A 14,859-nucleotide genomic window follows, 5' to 3' on the forward strand; every position below is an offset into this window, starting at 1 on the left:
ACAAATAACTCTCTAGCTAAAGAATTTAAATGCAATAACAAATGCGATGAAGATTGCAATTAAGGTAACAATTGATTCAACAACATAATGATACCAAGCCACACTATCAATGCCATATTTTCTAATCTTTCTAATCTTCAACCTCATTTTCTCCATCTTGATCTTGTGATCATCGACGACATCGGCAACATGCAACTCCAATTCCATCTTCTCCCCCTCAATTCTTTTCAATTTTTCTTTCAAATACTCGTTTTCTCTTTCAACTAAATTTAACCTCTCGACAATAGGGTCGGTTGGAATTTCCGGTTCACATACCTCCTAGATAAAAATATCTATGTCAACTTGATGGGCATAATTTGTTATAAACACGAAATGCAACAACTAGTTTTAAAAGAGAATATACCACATCCGAATCATAACAAGGACGAGGGCCGACGGGGACGGATATCAAAACCATGGCACTATGTATAACAAACAACGTACGGGTAAGATAATTTTACGAGTAACTATATATCCAAATTACATAAACATCAATTTGGTAATGTAAAACATTCATGAACAAGAGCCTCACCAGAAGGTGGTGCCGGCGACGGGACGGTGCGGGCGATCGACGGTGGTTACGACGGAGATTTAGAAGGCACTAAGTAAACTACACCTACATATGCAAACTAAATGTTATTTTTGTGCTCAAATTGCATATAAATCAAATACTAGCAAATATAATTATTCCTCCCAAATTAATCACTATACAAAGCATTGCAAGAGCTAATCTAGCAATGAGAGTTGAAAGGACAAAGTTGCTAACCTTTGTGATCATTTAAATGGATGGGGGCCTTCAAATCTTGACAAATTTTGGGCAAAATTTGTGAGGAGCTCGAGGAGAGAGGGGGGAGAACAGAGGAAGTAAGGGGAAAGGGGAAGAACAGAGTGACTCGGGGGAACGAAGGGTTTATGTACGTCGACCTTTAGTACCGGTTCGTGCCACGAACCGGTACTAAAGGTGCTGGACGGGTCCCAGACTGACAACACCCTGCCACCACCCTCTTTAGTACCGGTTCGTGGCACAAACCGGTGCTAAAGATTCGCCACGAACCGGTACTAATGAGGACGGCCGGCTAGCCGTTGGAACCGGCACTATTGGACACATTAGTGCCGGCTCAGAATCAAACCGGCACTAATGTGTCTCATATTAGGTCCTTTTTCTACTAGTGTGTCCATGCATGCATGCATCTACCCACATGAAGTAACAAATAACTACGCGAACTGGACCCTTTCTTCCCCATTTTTCATTTCACAGCAACACCTGCAAGGCTCCATCGGGGTACGCCTGGTGCCACGCAGTGCCCACAACCTCACCCCGCCGTACCAGTCCGCACCGCCAAGCACGTACAGCAAAATTATATAGTACGTATGTGTACACAGAGGTCGAGATAAAAAACAACAACCACAACTCTAGAAGCTAGCAAGAAGGGCTTACGTGACCAAATACAGCAGAATAATTAAGCAAGTCTGCAGCGAGCAAAGCGAATAGCATGTCGATAAAGATGCAGAGATGACAGGCTCGTTTCTGATTTTCTGAACCGCACAGTTCCCTTACTTTCTTGGCGGTTACATAACCACTAAAGTTACGCCTTTGAACCAAAAGAGACAAGGATAAATCAACGATTCTGCAGATCACCTAGCTCTCTAGACGCGCCTGCCGGCTTTTGCTTTTATCGTAAACTTAATCTGTACAAGATGGAGACGACCCTAGCTAGCTTCGTACTACTCGTAGAGGAAGGCCAAGGGCAACTCCAACAAGCCTTTGAACCGATAGAGACAAGGATAAATCAACGTTCAAGAGGATTGACAACCCTCTTACAGCTAAACGGATGAAACTTATACAAATTAAGCTTAATTAAATTTGAACTAATCCTAACTAATCGGACGGTGACCTCATAGCGGTGGCCTCGGGCCTCCGAGGCCACTGGCATCTCCGTCGCAGTCAGCGCCGTCCTCCGAGCCTCGTTGTCAGATCTGGAGGTTGTGATGGCTTATATGAGTGGCGTCGGTGAGGTTTCTCCTCCTCAAACAGGATCCACGGTGCAGTGTGTTTTGGATTTCTAATATGAAAACTCATCGAGCGAAAGCGAGGAACTCATCGAGGGAAAGTGTTCGGGCCATTTGGTCTAGATATTTATGGTTGATTTGATGATCCACGTTGAAGTTGACCAAATAAGGGTAGAGTCGTTTTAAGTGGAGCCCCTAAGCCATATAAAAACAGCCATCCTGGAGAGCACATGGCTAGACTTTCTTTGAAAGGCACCGTAGTATATATACAAATTAAAATATTCAGTTCCAGCCATCCTGCTGCCCACGATGTGCTCCTTGGTTGCTGCAATGTTAAGAAAACCAACTTGGCAGAGTTAATACCATGATCACAGAATATGGCCACTACAGTATCCCCAAAAAATGAGCATTGCTAGAAAGTAATGAGTTTGAACTTTCAAATTAAGCTAAAAGGTACTCAAAGTGGAAAGCGTGTCAATTAAAATGAACTACTCTGAGTTAGTGAAGTGCTTTGCTTTTCATTTATCTAGTCTATCCATGCGGCCAAAACCTAACAGGAATTGGATCTCCCTCTGACGATTCCCAACATCAGAATCGCACAGAAACACTAAATGGCAAAGCAATCTTCCTGAGAAGGCATCACAGTTGCCCTATACAGATTACTCAAAGCAGAGATTGGTTTTAACAATTTCTAAGTACAAAGCGAAACGAAATCGCACTAGGTACTTGTTCCATGCAGAAGCAGCGACTGCATGGCCGATGACGAATCCTTGAGAGCTCATCGGCTCATATAAAACCAGTGAAATTGGTAACACAACAGAAAAATAAGTAATTCTTAGTTTTGCTTTAAAATGTTTACATATCTAAGCCATCGGTGCCTAACATTATCAAACTACAATAATCATGTCACCATATACATCTATTATCGCTATCTTTATTAATTAAAAAAATTAGTAGGCTTCCTTTTCATGTCAGGAAGATCTCTTCGTCAATTGGGTCCCCCTCTTCCACCATGTCCCTCCACCGATTGTTTTCTCATCCAGCCGGTTTTATTCCCGCAGTACACCACTCAATCACATTAACTTATTTACCTTTTGCAATACTACATCAACTTCATCTTAATTAATCTATTTTTTGCAATAACATGGAATTACACACCTCAATTACACGTCATATTTGACCACACACACCTCACCCACCGCCCCTTAAAAAATATATTTGATCACACCTTCCCGTACGTTGCTCGATCATATTAATTTACTTAACATGTATGACCCGGACTACTAAATTATAATGACACCAAAATCCTCACAACCCATGTGCTTTGTCCTCTAGGTCCGCCTATAACTTAAAAATCCAAACTGGCAATCAGACGGATGAGCCTGCCGGTTCATCGGTCCATCTGCTTGTTTTTTTTACCAAAAATAATAAATATTAAGTACTAATATATGTCAATATAGCACTAAAAGTTGGTCAAATAGAAAGGCTTCCTTCTATTGCACTACAAAGGAGCTCAACCATAGTGGTTACTAGATCATTGATAGCGCGCGTTGCTGCGCCCGTCTATTTTTTCAATAAAATGGTAGTAATTTTCACTTATGTATTCATATATAGGCATGAAATATGAAGATTTTAATTTATTCATCCTAGAATAATAAGTCATCAGTCAACCTAGGAAAATCCAAAATCTAAAATAGATTGAAATTCAACAGTATTTCAGATCGTAATGAAGAAAATAGCAGTCTCACATGATAACCAAGACGCAAATCGGACAGACAAACTCAACTTAGGTTAGATATCAAGCTTTCATGTACATTTGTTACGAAACTGAACAACTGAATAATAAAAAGAAAATAAACATGAATTTCCGCACCATACTAAACAAATAGCAATGCTTCTCTTAGGAGACACAAGGCCGTATGATATTTAGTATAGTGTACATGTACACATATATCTGTATTACATGGGTGTGGTGCAAGTTTACATCAGTACACATATTTCCCGCAAAAAGAGAAATACATCCCTACACACACAAGTGTATCATCACATTAGTCTTTTAACAACAAATAACTCACACAAGTAACTTCGATTAAAAAAAATCTTAAACCTCTAAGAGATATGTGTAAATAATTGTATCGATCTATGCTGCTAATCTGGTTCTAATACTGTCCACTAAAACCACTCAATTTGATATAATTAATAGAAATGGCTATATATGTAAAGAGGCACATGAATTGTTTCCATCTGAGTATAGCTTCCCCTGCTAGGATTTAAGTGGCATATGGTGTTTATTCTATATGATGAATAAGCAGTTATTATCAACACAAACATTTTTAGCACATCAACTAAACATGTTCACATATGTTCTGTCTAAACTCTAAACACATGAGCAATAGTGCAACATGAATAATATATTTCGCAACGGTCTACAATACACATAAGAGAATTAAGGGTACTACAACATCATGCAAGTCCAAAGGAAGACGCCAGATTCCAAGAATGCAACATCACATTTTTCAAAAGTGGATATATCTTGTGCATAGCAAGTAGCAACACATTATTGGTTAGTTGCCTAACTAAACAAGGATGAGTAGCGCCACAACAGCTGGGCAGATGACACAAGTTTTTCTCAAGGATAAACTTCACAGTTCTAGATGAGCTTCAACCACTGCTTTCATTGCCAATAACATATGATGTAAGGTTCGTAGTTATCTTTTTATGACAAGCGTGTACACTTCTGATTTTTCCAAATGATTACTTTATCACACAAACTAAATTGCAATACATAACAAAGTGAAATTACCTCGTATCTATATTCTGCATGTGGTCATTGTATAATGTGGAAGAAAAAAATCAACAAAACATGCAGAAACTGACCAAGATCTACAAACTGTGCAGGAACACCATATCAGGCTTAGCAGGGGATGTAAGTTCAGATTTTTCTTCCAATAGATGTACAAATCTCTACTCCTAATGGACGAGTTGGTTGAATAGTCCCACCATTTTCGTTCGGTTTTTTTCGTCCGGTTTATTTTCGTCTCACTTCCCACCACCACTCCCACATTATTTTTTTTTCTTCACACTTAAAACCGATTAAAAACTGAATCGTGTCTGATACTGCTTCCATTTATTCGTGCTTACTTTGGCAGGTGTCGATTCAATCCAATCATGTAAATATTTGGTAATTAAGAATTCAAAAATAATACCATATACAGAAGATCACCTTCCAAACAAATCACCTCCCTCTCCGATTTATTTCTCCTACCGATCTCCTTCTATACTTAGCTCTGCTCAGAAAAAAACACAACCGTCGAAGCCACCGATCCTCTCGCACACTTTTATGTAGCCCAAGAAATCCTCTCACACGATCCTCGCAATAACTACAGAATATATCCTTCCCCAATTATCGCTTTCCTTGCCCGAGCGAGATCATGGTCCCTTCTCCCCTCCTCCCTCCCACAGCTCGCTCAGGTTTTCTTCCGCGACACCCATCCTCTTCCGGCCTCTTCCTGGAGCCCTTAGCTTCGTGCTCGTAGGAATCGGAGGCGGTGACGCTCGACGTTGTCACGTCGAGGCTGGATCTAGGGGATAGGCAGGCGGCGCGTCACGGGAAGAGGAGCATGTACCTCATGGAGTCAAAGCTTGTGTGGGGCCGTTTGGCGATGCTCGACCGCGGCAGGGAGGCGAGGACGGGTGAACGCATATGTGCCTGCTCGCCGAGCGTCGCGACGTTGATGGGCTGGGGCTTGATGTTGAGGCCCTCCGCTTCCTGCATCTCTTCGTGTCGATGGCCAGAGGCACACACCGGTACTAGAAACACGATGGCCAGAGGTATACCGTTACTGGAAACACAATCCTGGATCTCTTCCGTGTATGTTCCCAAGGGTGTATTTTTAGTTGTTTACCATGTATCTTATCTTTGTCTATAGTCACCAATAGGATTAGAAGTCTGAATGCGCAGAATCTATATTAAACAGTACCTGCCCTTATTATTTCTAACATAAAATCTTGTTTTGTTGACAGTAAGCAACCACCTAATTTTAGGAAGTACAGTGTGGTGGCAAAAAAACTGATATTCAAGACTAAGTTTTCTACAGATGATGATCCAAAATGCATAGAAACATGGGTAGAGATGGGAAACTGTGAAAGCGATGGGAACTATCTGGTACGAACAGTGTCATCATCTTATAATGCTTCATCTCTGTACACCATAATGATGCATCTTACGTATCTATCTATTGTATCTGAAACCTTAATGCAATTAACTATTGATTTTGCCCTACAACAGGAATACATGATTGAGCGATCTAGCAGATACTTATGAACTTCTAAAGCTCGGTTGTTCATATTATCATGGGTGAGATGATAAGGAAGCGCCTGATATAGTAAGTGTCGATCTTCCGGTCTTGGCATTTTTAGATTCCTTGAGGTAGCTCAACAAATTTGCTGCAATGCTTTGTAGGATCATTTTGCAGAGTTTACTGAAATGGTACCTGGTTTGAATTTGGTTATTTGCTCTATTTGTTTATTTATTTTCCTAGCAACAATCCGCTATTAGAAGCTTGGCTCTGAATTTGGATGTAAATCTCATGTTACCAGGTTTGCCATGACATGAATGCACCGTTGCCCCACTATTTCGTTACACCGCAGTACTCACATTTTACTAGCAATCAGCTAATCAGTGACTGCAGTGATGTTCCCGTCATCATGGCACTGCAAATAGGTGTCCGTGTAATTAAATTAGACATGGACACATGGTGCTAAATTCTTCTAAAGATGATACTGACATTCTCCATCGAGGTACTGAATATGACTTCCATGGATAGTACTCATATTTATGCCTACCAATCTTTGTAAGTGTGGAACCTATATAATTCTCTTCGTATAAAATACTACTCCATCCATCTCAAAATACTGAAGTTGAACTCAACCAGCGATACTTATTTCGAGATGAATTGAGTATTATTTTGGGAAAGGCATCTAGCTGTGTTTTAATAAAACTCTTCAGGTTTGTATGTTGAGATTGTCTTCAGCAAATAATATTTCTATGAGATGTAGATTAACGACAACTAACAAGGACTGCCATGATTATGATATAGTGAAGCATCCACACTTCTACCCATTTATCTCTTCTGCTCAACTATAATATAGTGAAGCATCAAAGCTCACATGATTTTCCCCTTGTTTGTGCAGAGTACATGGATGATTCTTACACCTATGCTTTTGATAGGCTGATGAACATTGGCATTGAGACAAGGTTGGTTAGTGCTTCACAAGGACCAGCTCTAAGCATGACTTGTGCAGATATGTGAAAGAAGCCTAGGTAGGCCTCCTTTCTGAAGAAAAAATATATATGGGAAAGAAGACTAGATGAAAAATCTGGGGGAAGACTTTGGTGAAGAAGAAAAAGGTGAATTTTATCTGTTCAACAAAATCAAGTTAGTTCCTGCACTTTGATATTATGAATCACGGTATAGTAATCAGGAGTGCTTATCAATCAATATTTTATATGTTTGCTAGAAATTGAAGAATCAAATATCTATCTGGTAGCCTATAACGGGTTTTGAGGCTGGTTCATTGCTACACATATAGTGGAGAGCTTCCTAAAAATTGGAGGGGACTTGTTGTAGCCTTATAATGTATTATCTCAGGTATTACATTTCCCATTCCATTTGCGAACATTTTGAATGAGTTTAAATGTTAGCACTCTTAGACAATTGACAATGTTTATTCAAAAGATTATACTGCAGTTCTACGTGAGTTTCTCATCATAATTCTTTAAATTTCAAATCAGATACAAGTGCAACAAAATATAGACATGACAAGCTACTGAGCTTTCACATTTGAATGCTAATGTTCCTTTGCAGACATGGGTTTATTACCATGGTGCTAGCATTAGGTTTATCTTGGAATTGGGTCTCTCCTGTTCCTATGTTTATTGAGACGGTTCAACCTTCTAAACTTTTTTTTGCTTTTCTTTGTTATTTCAATTTTTGGTGGATTTCTTGCCTTACATGCACCTTGTACCATGTGCAACAGTGTCTTCTTGCGGTCTATTTTCTATTATATAAAAAGTAGTATTTTTCCATTTAGCTTCTTCATGGTCAACAGGATTTACTAATAGCATGGGATGAAATTTGTATTGGCTTTGTACAGAGGAATAGAAGTTTCATATTCTCATACTTGCTTTCCATGTTATTCTGTTGCTGGCTCATAGTTTCACCAATTTACAGTTGCAGGATTCCAGCTATGTTATGGTTCTATATTTTGTGCCTTTTATCTCTCATGCATAAGAAATTACGCTATACAGAAAGTTGACTTTCAAGAAACAATTATTCCACAACACTTTACGTGGATTCTAAAATGAACATTGAATGTCAAGAAACATTTATTCCAGAAAGTTGCAGTTTGCTTGTGAAACATACAATTCTTGTTGTAAGTAATAGTACTACTGTAACAAGTTTTTCGAATTTTTAATTTATATTGGGTGTTGTCATGGTAAGAGACACTTTTGTATTGTGCATATATTTCTTGCTATTTGTTTTCCACCTTGTCGAAGTTGGTAAAATATTTAGACGTCACCTACCCGAGTTTCCGAATGAATGTTGAAGTTTTGTTTGTTGATCTGATAATATGCTAGCCTAGCATCGAACATATTAAAAAATACCACTGAAATTAATGTATTGTGTAATCATGTCTACATATGTTTGCCTATTCTCTTGTTAGGTGGCATCAACTAAAGCAAAGCTTTGGTTTATAAATGGATGCAAAGCAATTAACATGTTGAATTTTACATGGGAGGAGAGGGTGCACTATATCCTCCATATGACTTTATTCACCAGTTGCTATGTATATTCATGTTTCCTTTGGCAAGTAATGTATATTCACAGAACTCCTTAATTTGAAAACCATCATGTTATATCTTGACACTTGTGCTTGTGATATAATTCTTGTGTATTCTGAAGTTAAAACACACACAGTACAAACGCCGATGTTTACAAACACGTACATACACTCATCCTTATGAACACATGCATGCACACTCTACCCCTATGAGCACCTCCGAGATACTGAGCTAGTTGGTCTTGAGATTATCGACAAAAACATCACCCAACATGACAATCGTCACTATTTTCAAATGAATGTGACAATGAGAGAATATTAACGTGAGGTGTTTATTGAATTCATGCTCCAGACAACTCATCCAAAAATCTGAACTCGATGGACAATATATTTTAACCCCCCCCCCCTCACGTTTAGGCTTATTTAGTGCTTAGATGTGTGATCGATGTAGGCCGTAGGATCTTCTATTTTAATAATGCCTTGGCGGGGTCTTGAACTCAAAAGACCTCTTGGCTTGGATACCATATTGATTCATGCTTCAGACAACTTATTCAAAAGTTTGAACTAATGAAGAGAGATGGGCAATATATTTCAACTAAATGTAATGCACTATCATCCGTTGATAGAAAGGATATGAACAATCAAAAAGAAGAGAGATGACTATGTGATAGCAAGGTCGGAGGTGAGGTCCAAGGTTTGTCACAAAATAGGAGGCAGCTAGGGAGAATGAACATGATGTCACGTCTTGTTGCAATGGTGAATAAGGAGGAAATGGAAAGGAATAAAGAGATATGAAATGTTACCTTATGTCTTCCCACAATCTTGGTATGTATCTAAAAGTATATCTTTCCCTACTAATAAAGCACGGAGTGCTTCTGGTCGTACGTCGTCGTCACTTTTGCAAAAAAGCCCCTCTATTTTCAAGAATTCAACCCACAGTCCCTGTTTAAGTGGATCGGGGAAAACGATTCGAAACACCCTGTCGTTTGGATTATTCAACCCGCGGTCCGAGCAAATTTGGGTAAAGAAAAAAACACGACCAAAGGAGGAGAACGGGCTCGCCTCCTCTCCCTCTCGCTCAAGTCCTCGCCGCCGCCGCCACCACCCACGCCGGCAGCTTCCGGCGAGCTCCGACGCCGCGCAGCACGCCCCCCAACTCCCCAGAGTCCGCTCCTCCCTACCCTCCGGCCAGATTCTCCGCTCCCGGCCTCTACCGCCCGCTCGAAACGCCACCCCCATGGCTAGGGTTTCGGGCAGGGCTTCGCCGGCGCGTCTCCGGCGGCCCAGGTTCGTCCCTCCTTCCTTCTTGGCTGGGATCCACCACCCCTACACCTCACATTCTCTTCATGTCCTCTGCTGCAGATGCAGATGGAGCACGCCATGGGAATTCCCCATCCACCATGGTCGCCGCCATCAAGGGCTTCTTCACGGAGATGTGGAGGACGCCATGGACCTGCAGCTCCAAGGTTCTATCTTAGGGCGAGAAGATCTTCTTATCTACAATGGCGATGCATGAACCGACGACGAACTGAAGCTGCGACCCATGGGCTGGCCCTGCCTGCGTGCGTCCGCCAGAACCAGAAACAGACCAGAAAAGGGAAGCAACTAAGGCATCCGGCTGCCTGAAACTTGCTCAGGGGGCGGCCTATGGGCACGGCGTACAAGCTCTCTACTCTCTGTCATCTTATATCTCTGAATTTTCTTTTGCTGCATGTGCAGGTGTATGACAGGAACAATAACTAGCATGAACCTGGAGGAGTAAGAAGCAGCGACATCTGGGTTTGCAATGGCCAAAGAACTCAACAATTCATAGTTGGGTCACTTATTTCTCCCCAGCTCGGTGACTTGGTCAACTGCGCACTTCAGAAGAATAAGTACTTCTGAATGTTAAAGCCAATGTGGGCTAGCAAACTGTAGAGATAATTGATTTGTTTCCATGTCTACCTTACAGTATTCAGACTTGGGAGAGAAGGTGCCTCATGGTAGAAGCTTGACATAGGTGTGGCCTTGAATGCCAAGATTTTTATGAGTAGCCTCAGCCTTCTGTTCTCCCTACAGATTCAGGATTCAAAAGATCAATGGGAGTTTGTTTCACACAGTACAAGAGCAATGTACTGATGCATTTTAACTGTCGTTGTGTGTTTTAACAGAAGAATACTTTCTGATGTTTTAGTGACCAAGTGTTACTGATCTTGAGGTGTGTTATTGATCTCTGTTTCTATATAGATGGTGCTTTTTTGTACTTTCTGAAGAACAATTCCATGCAAGACACCATCAAAAAGCCTGCTACTGCAGATGCTTCCTCGCGGAATCACAGCTTGATGGAGCTTGCTGCACCTCTGGAACAAGCAGCCGCTTACAAAGAGAAGCTTGAAGGCTCAAACAGATGTACATAACGAAATTCAGAGTTCCAACAGTGCATATGTGCAAGAGCGTAGTTCACTTGGAATTTGCTCGTGGTGGAGACGTTCCACCCACAAAAAAAAGGTGAAGACGTCCTGAAACTTCATGAGGTAATTTAGTAACTCGGTTCGGTGAGTACATTTATGCGTAAATAGAAAAAATGTCCATATAATCAAGACAATGAGTTTGTTGTAGGCATGTAAAATTGTGTATTAATTTTTTTATTAATCCTATAACTTGACAAATCTGATTTATATCGCATGTGATGTTGTAATAGGAGAGGGCTGGACACCATTCTATCTGATAATGAATTGATTCCAAGAATGGATCTTGGTAGTTTTGAGTAATTTCATACTATTGTTTTGCTACTTGCAAAGTTATTTGAGTGGTAGTATGTGCAAAAAAAATGTATTCGAGTGTTAATTTGTTTTATAGGTTTCAAACCATAAATATGTTTATTTATTTTGTTGGTACTTGCCATGACCCCAAGAAGTCCATCTATGCAGGCATGGGCGATACAGATAGGGCGGAGTCGGAACCATGTGCAAGATAGAGACACTATCAATCATCGGTGAATCCGGTCCAGGAACTCAAATGTTGGCGTCCATGGCGCAAGGAGGTGCTTTTCGGAGCAAGCAACCTAGCAAGTGCATCAGTGATCATTGTCAATTTGGCTAGAAGTATGTACATTTCCCTACTACAATTCCTTCAAACATGCTGACACATATATGCTTACGGACATGTGATTTTTTCTCCGTTGCAACGCACGGGCTCTTTTGCTAGTATTACCTATATATGTAAAAAAGTTGAGGGACAACATCTTCGTGAGAAGATAAAAGATGGCCACAACTTATGCTCTTGGGCTCATCTATATTTCTCTTGTGCCCGTAGCAACGCACGGGCATTCTACTAGTTAAAGATAGTTTTAGACAGTGACCTTGCTGTTGCAAGAACTGAAGGAAAAAACTGTAGGCCCTTGACGCTGCATGCTACCATGGCTTGGGGAGCCCCACCTACCCTCTATGATGCTATAAGAATCCAATATGTTAACAATTCTTCCCAACAATAGGCTATCTTTACTTTTTTAGTTCTGTAGATGGATAAAATCTGAGCTGGTGCATTTGTTATTAGTGCAGATCATAAGATGAAATTCATGATTACCCAAAAAATATAGAATGAAATAAGCACCTCAGTTGGACTTCTTTAATACGCTCAAATGCTCAATCATGCTGAACTCTTCCTTATTTGCAGTGTAGACACAAAATGTCATATAATGTAAACATTTAGAGGTAATAATGATTGGTTTGATTGAATAGGCAGCAGTGCAGTTAATACTCGAGTGGATTCTCTCTTTCTTGAATATTGTTGCAGGTCATCACAAATTAGAATGTTGTGACCAGCTTTTACCTGCATAAGAGTAAGCTCTTACTTGAGACTACATATTACCTCTTTCAGGGCAGCTTATGATGAAATATGCATCTCATGAAGACCACCATACCTAACATATTTCCTACCATATGGTACCTACCATTCAAACCTGATTTACTTCAAATGCTTCTATGCATGCAGATTTCAATCATCTCCAAACTTTGCAAAACTGGAGAAGTTCATGATTGTAGGCTTCCGTGTGGAGAGCAACGTCAATTTTCCTATTTGTTTTACCTGCATGGCTGTATTAATGCATTATCAAAGCATGGAACTGTAGCAAGGGGGCAAAGGCAAGGTGAGTAGAAGCGGATTGTCGGTGTACCATGCTGATCGTTGTTGTTACCCGAGCATGGAGGTCGCACCTGCTGGATGTGCTTTGCAGCTGCTGAACCGAACCGTTCCTATGTGTGTCGATGGTGTCCATGCGACCACGCACCAACACTTGACACAGTATTGGCTGGGTCCTGCAGGCCAAGCTGGTCCATGAGCACGTTCACCGGCCTCTTCTTCCTAAGTGGTGATTTGACTGTAGAGCATGCAACATCAAGTAGTATGTGAACAAATGAAGTGATCGAATATAGAAAACATGTATGAACCACAAATCATCAATAATCAAAATCTGAGGACCAACATGTTCACAAGGTAAGGCAAAAAAGTTCTTCACCAAAATTTTACTGCAGCTTATTCCTTTTATTTTCCTTTCCTTAACAGACCTGCACAATTATTAGAAGAAAATCACCTTTGATATATATATCGACTGTAGATCAACGCCGAATCACTAATAAAAGTGAGTTTTGGGAGAGGGATTGGGGAGAGGAGGGGATAAAAAAAATCATGAGCATGTACCTGTTCCCCTAAAGAGACGGTGGCAGCAAGGTCAATCTGAGTGCAGTCCCACATGAGGAGCTCGGCTCGGAGGCCACGGCTATGGCAGCATCGAAGCGCTCGAATCCGTGGCCGAGGGTTTCCTCCTCCTCCTCATGGCCAGCCGCCGTGGCTGCTATAAGTGCGCCGGCATCGGGTGGCGTCTTCCAGCTCCGGGATATGGCTACACGAGGTGCTGGGCGAGGATGCGGTGGGCGAGCAGCCGGCGGACGGCGATGAGGTACAGGAGGCTGTGGGCGAATAGGGAGGAGGCGCCGCTGGATGTGGAGGAAGGAGGACCAGAGGAGGGAGAAGCGAGGACACGCTGCCGGGTCGTGCGGCGAACAAGGGCTAAGAAGCCAGACCAGGACGCAGTCTACGGCGGTGTCGGTGATGGCGGCGGCGGTGGCGGCGGCTCATCGAAACCTAGGTCGAGGACTCGGGAGATGAGAGATCGACAGGAACATTTTTTTGGAGTGACCGACAGGTGTACGGGCGCTGCAGATTGAATGGTGCTAGATGGGCTTTGTGCGGGAGGGAGGCCCAGTTAACCACAGTGCACCGAATTTTCCACGGGAGTAGACACCCTCAGGACAGCTAGCCCACGTAGCGATTATTACGGGATGAGGCAGCAATCAGACGGCTGGAAACGGTTGAAACACGAGATCTGACGGCCAAAATCGCAAAGGGCGTGAGAGAACTGGGAAGTGGTTCAGTTTTACTATCCTTAATTGGGCTAAGGTTAGCTACGACGACCTGGGTTTGAGACCCGCTTCTTCTAAATTAGGATAACCATTTCTCTAGTTGAACTGCCCGTTTTTTAAAACCGGGTTTTCAGAAAAACTATCTGGTTTCACTCGGTTTCACCTTTCTAATCGCGGAACGATCTGTGGAGCTTAAAAAAACAAATGGTGGACCGATTATGGTTTTATCTGGTTCGACCGCCTGTTCGGTCTGGTTTTTTAAAACCACGGTTCCGCCTGGCCCTTCTCTGATGTCCGGATTTGATGCCTATTTGAGGGACATGGTTGGACAACCGGCTCCCATATCCTTTCCTTGGATGCGGTCCGCAGATGGATAGTGTGTCCATTTTAGACACCGCATTTGTCGATAGACGGGGGACCAGTCCGCAGACATGGATGCGGGAGGTGGCCAACCAAAGCTGTCTGCATATGTCCGGTTACATTTTGGAAGAATTTTAACGAAAATGAACAAATTTTACGCATACTTGGACGCACCGGACAATATTCATTCACACCTGGATAATTTTGA

At 41.7% G+C, this 14,859-nt stretch overlaps 2 long non-coding RNA genes across 4 annotated transcripts; one reads left to right on the forward strand and one right to left on the reverse strand.

Annotated features, from left to right (window-relative positions):
• The first annotated feature begins 9,932 nt into the window (after positions 1-9,932).
• LOC119322161 lies at positions 9,933-12,059 on the forward strand. Of its 3 annotated transcripts, none has more exons than XR_005155441.1 (4): positions 9,933-10,179; positions 10,255-11,089; positions 11,188-11,405; positions 11,802-12,059. It is a non-coding gene; the product is annotated as an uncharacterized LOC119322161 (long non-coding RNA). The 3 variants fall into 3 exon arrangements; XR_005155440.1 differs by having other exon boundaries at positions 10,255-11,003; positions 11,119-11,405; XR_005155439.1 differs by having other exon boundaries at positions 10,255-11,405.
• Positions 12,060-12,711: 652 nt separating this feature from the next.
• LOC119326059 lies at positions 12,712-13,985 on the reverse strand. The gene is made up of 4 exons (XR_005157795.1): positions 13,570-13,985; positions 13,388-13,436; positions 13,046-13,249; positions 12,712-12,965 (listed from the first exon to the last, which is right to left on the reverse strand). It is a non-coding gene; the product is annotated as an uncharacterized LOC119326059 (long non-coding RNA).
• Between the last annotated feature and the right edge of the window lie 874 nt (positions 13,986-14,859).

This window comes from Triticum dicoccoides, chromosome 6B (assembly GCF_002162155.2).
Source record: "Triticum dicoccoides isolate Atlit2015 ecotype Zavitan chromosome 6B, WEW_v2.0, whole genome shotgun sequence".
NCBI lineage: Eukaryota > Viridiplantae > Streptophyta > Magnoliopsida > Poales > Poaceae > Triticum > Triticum dicoccoides.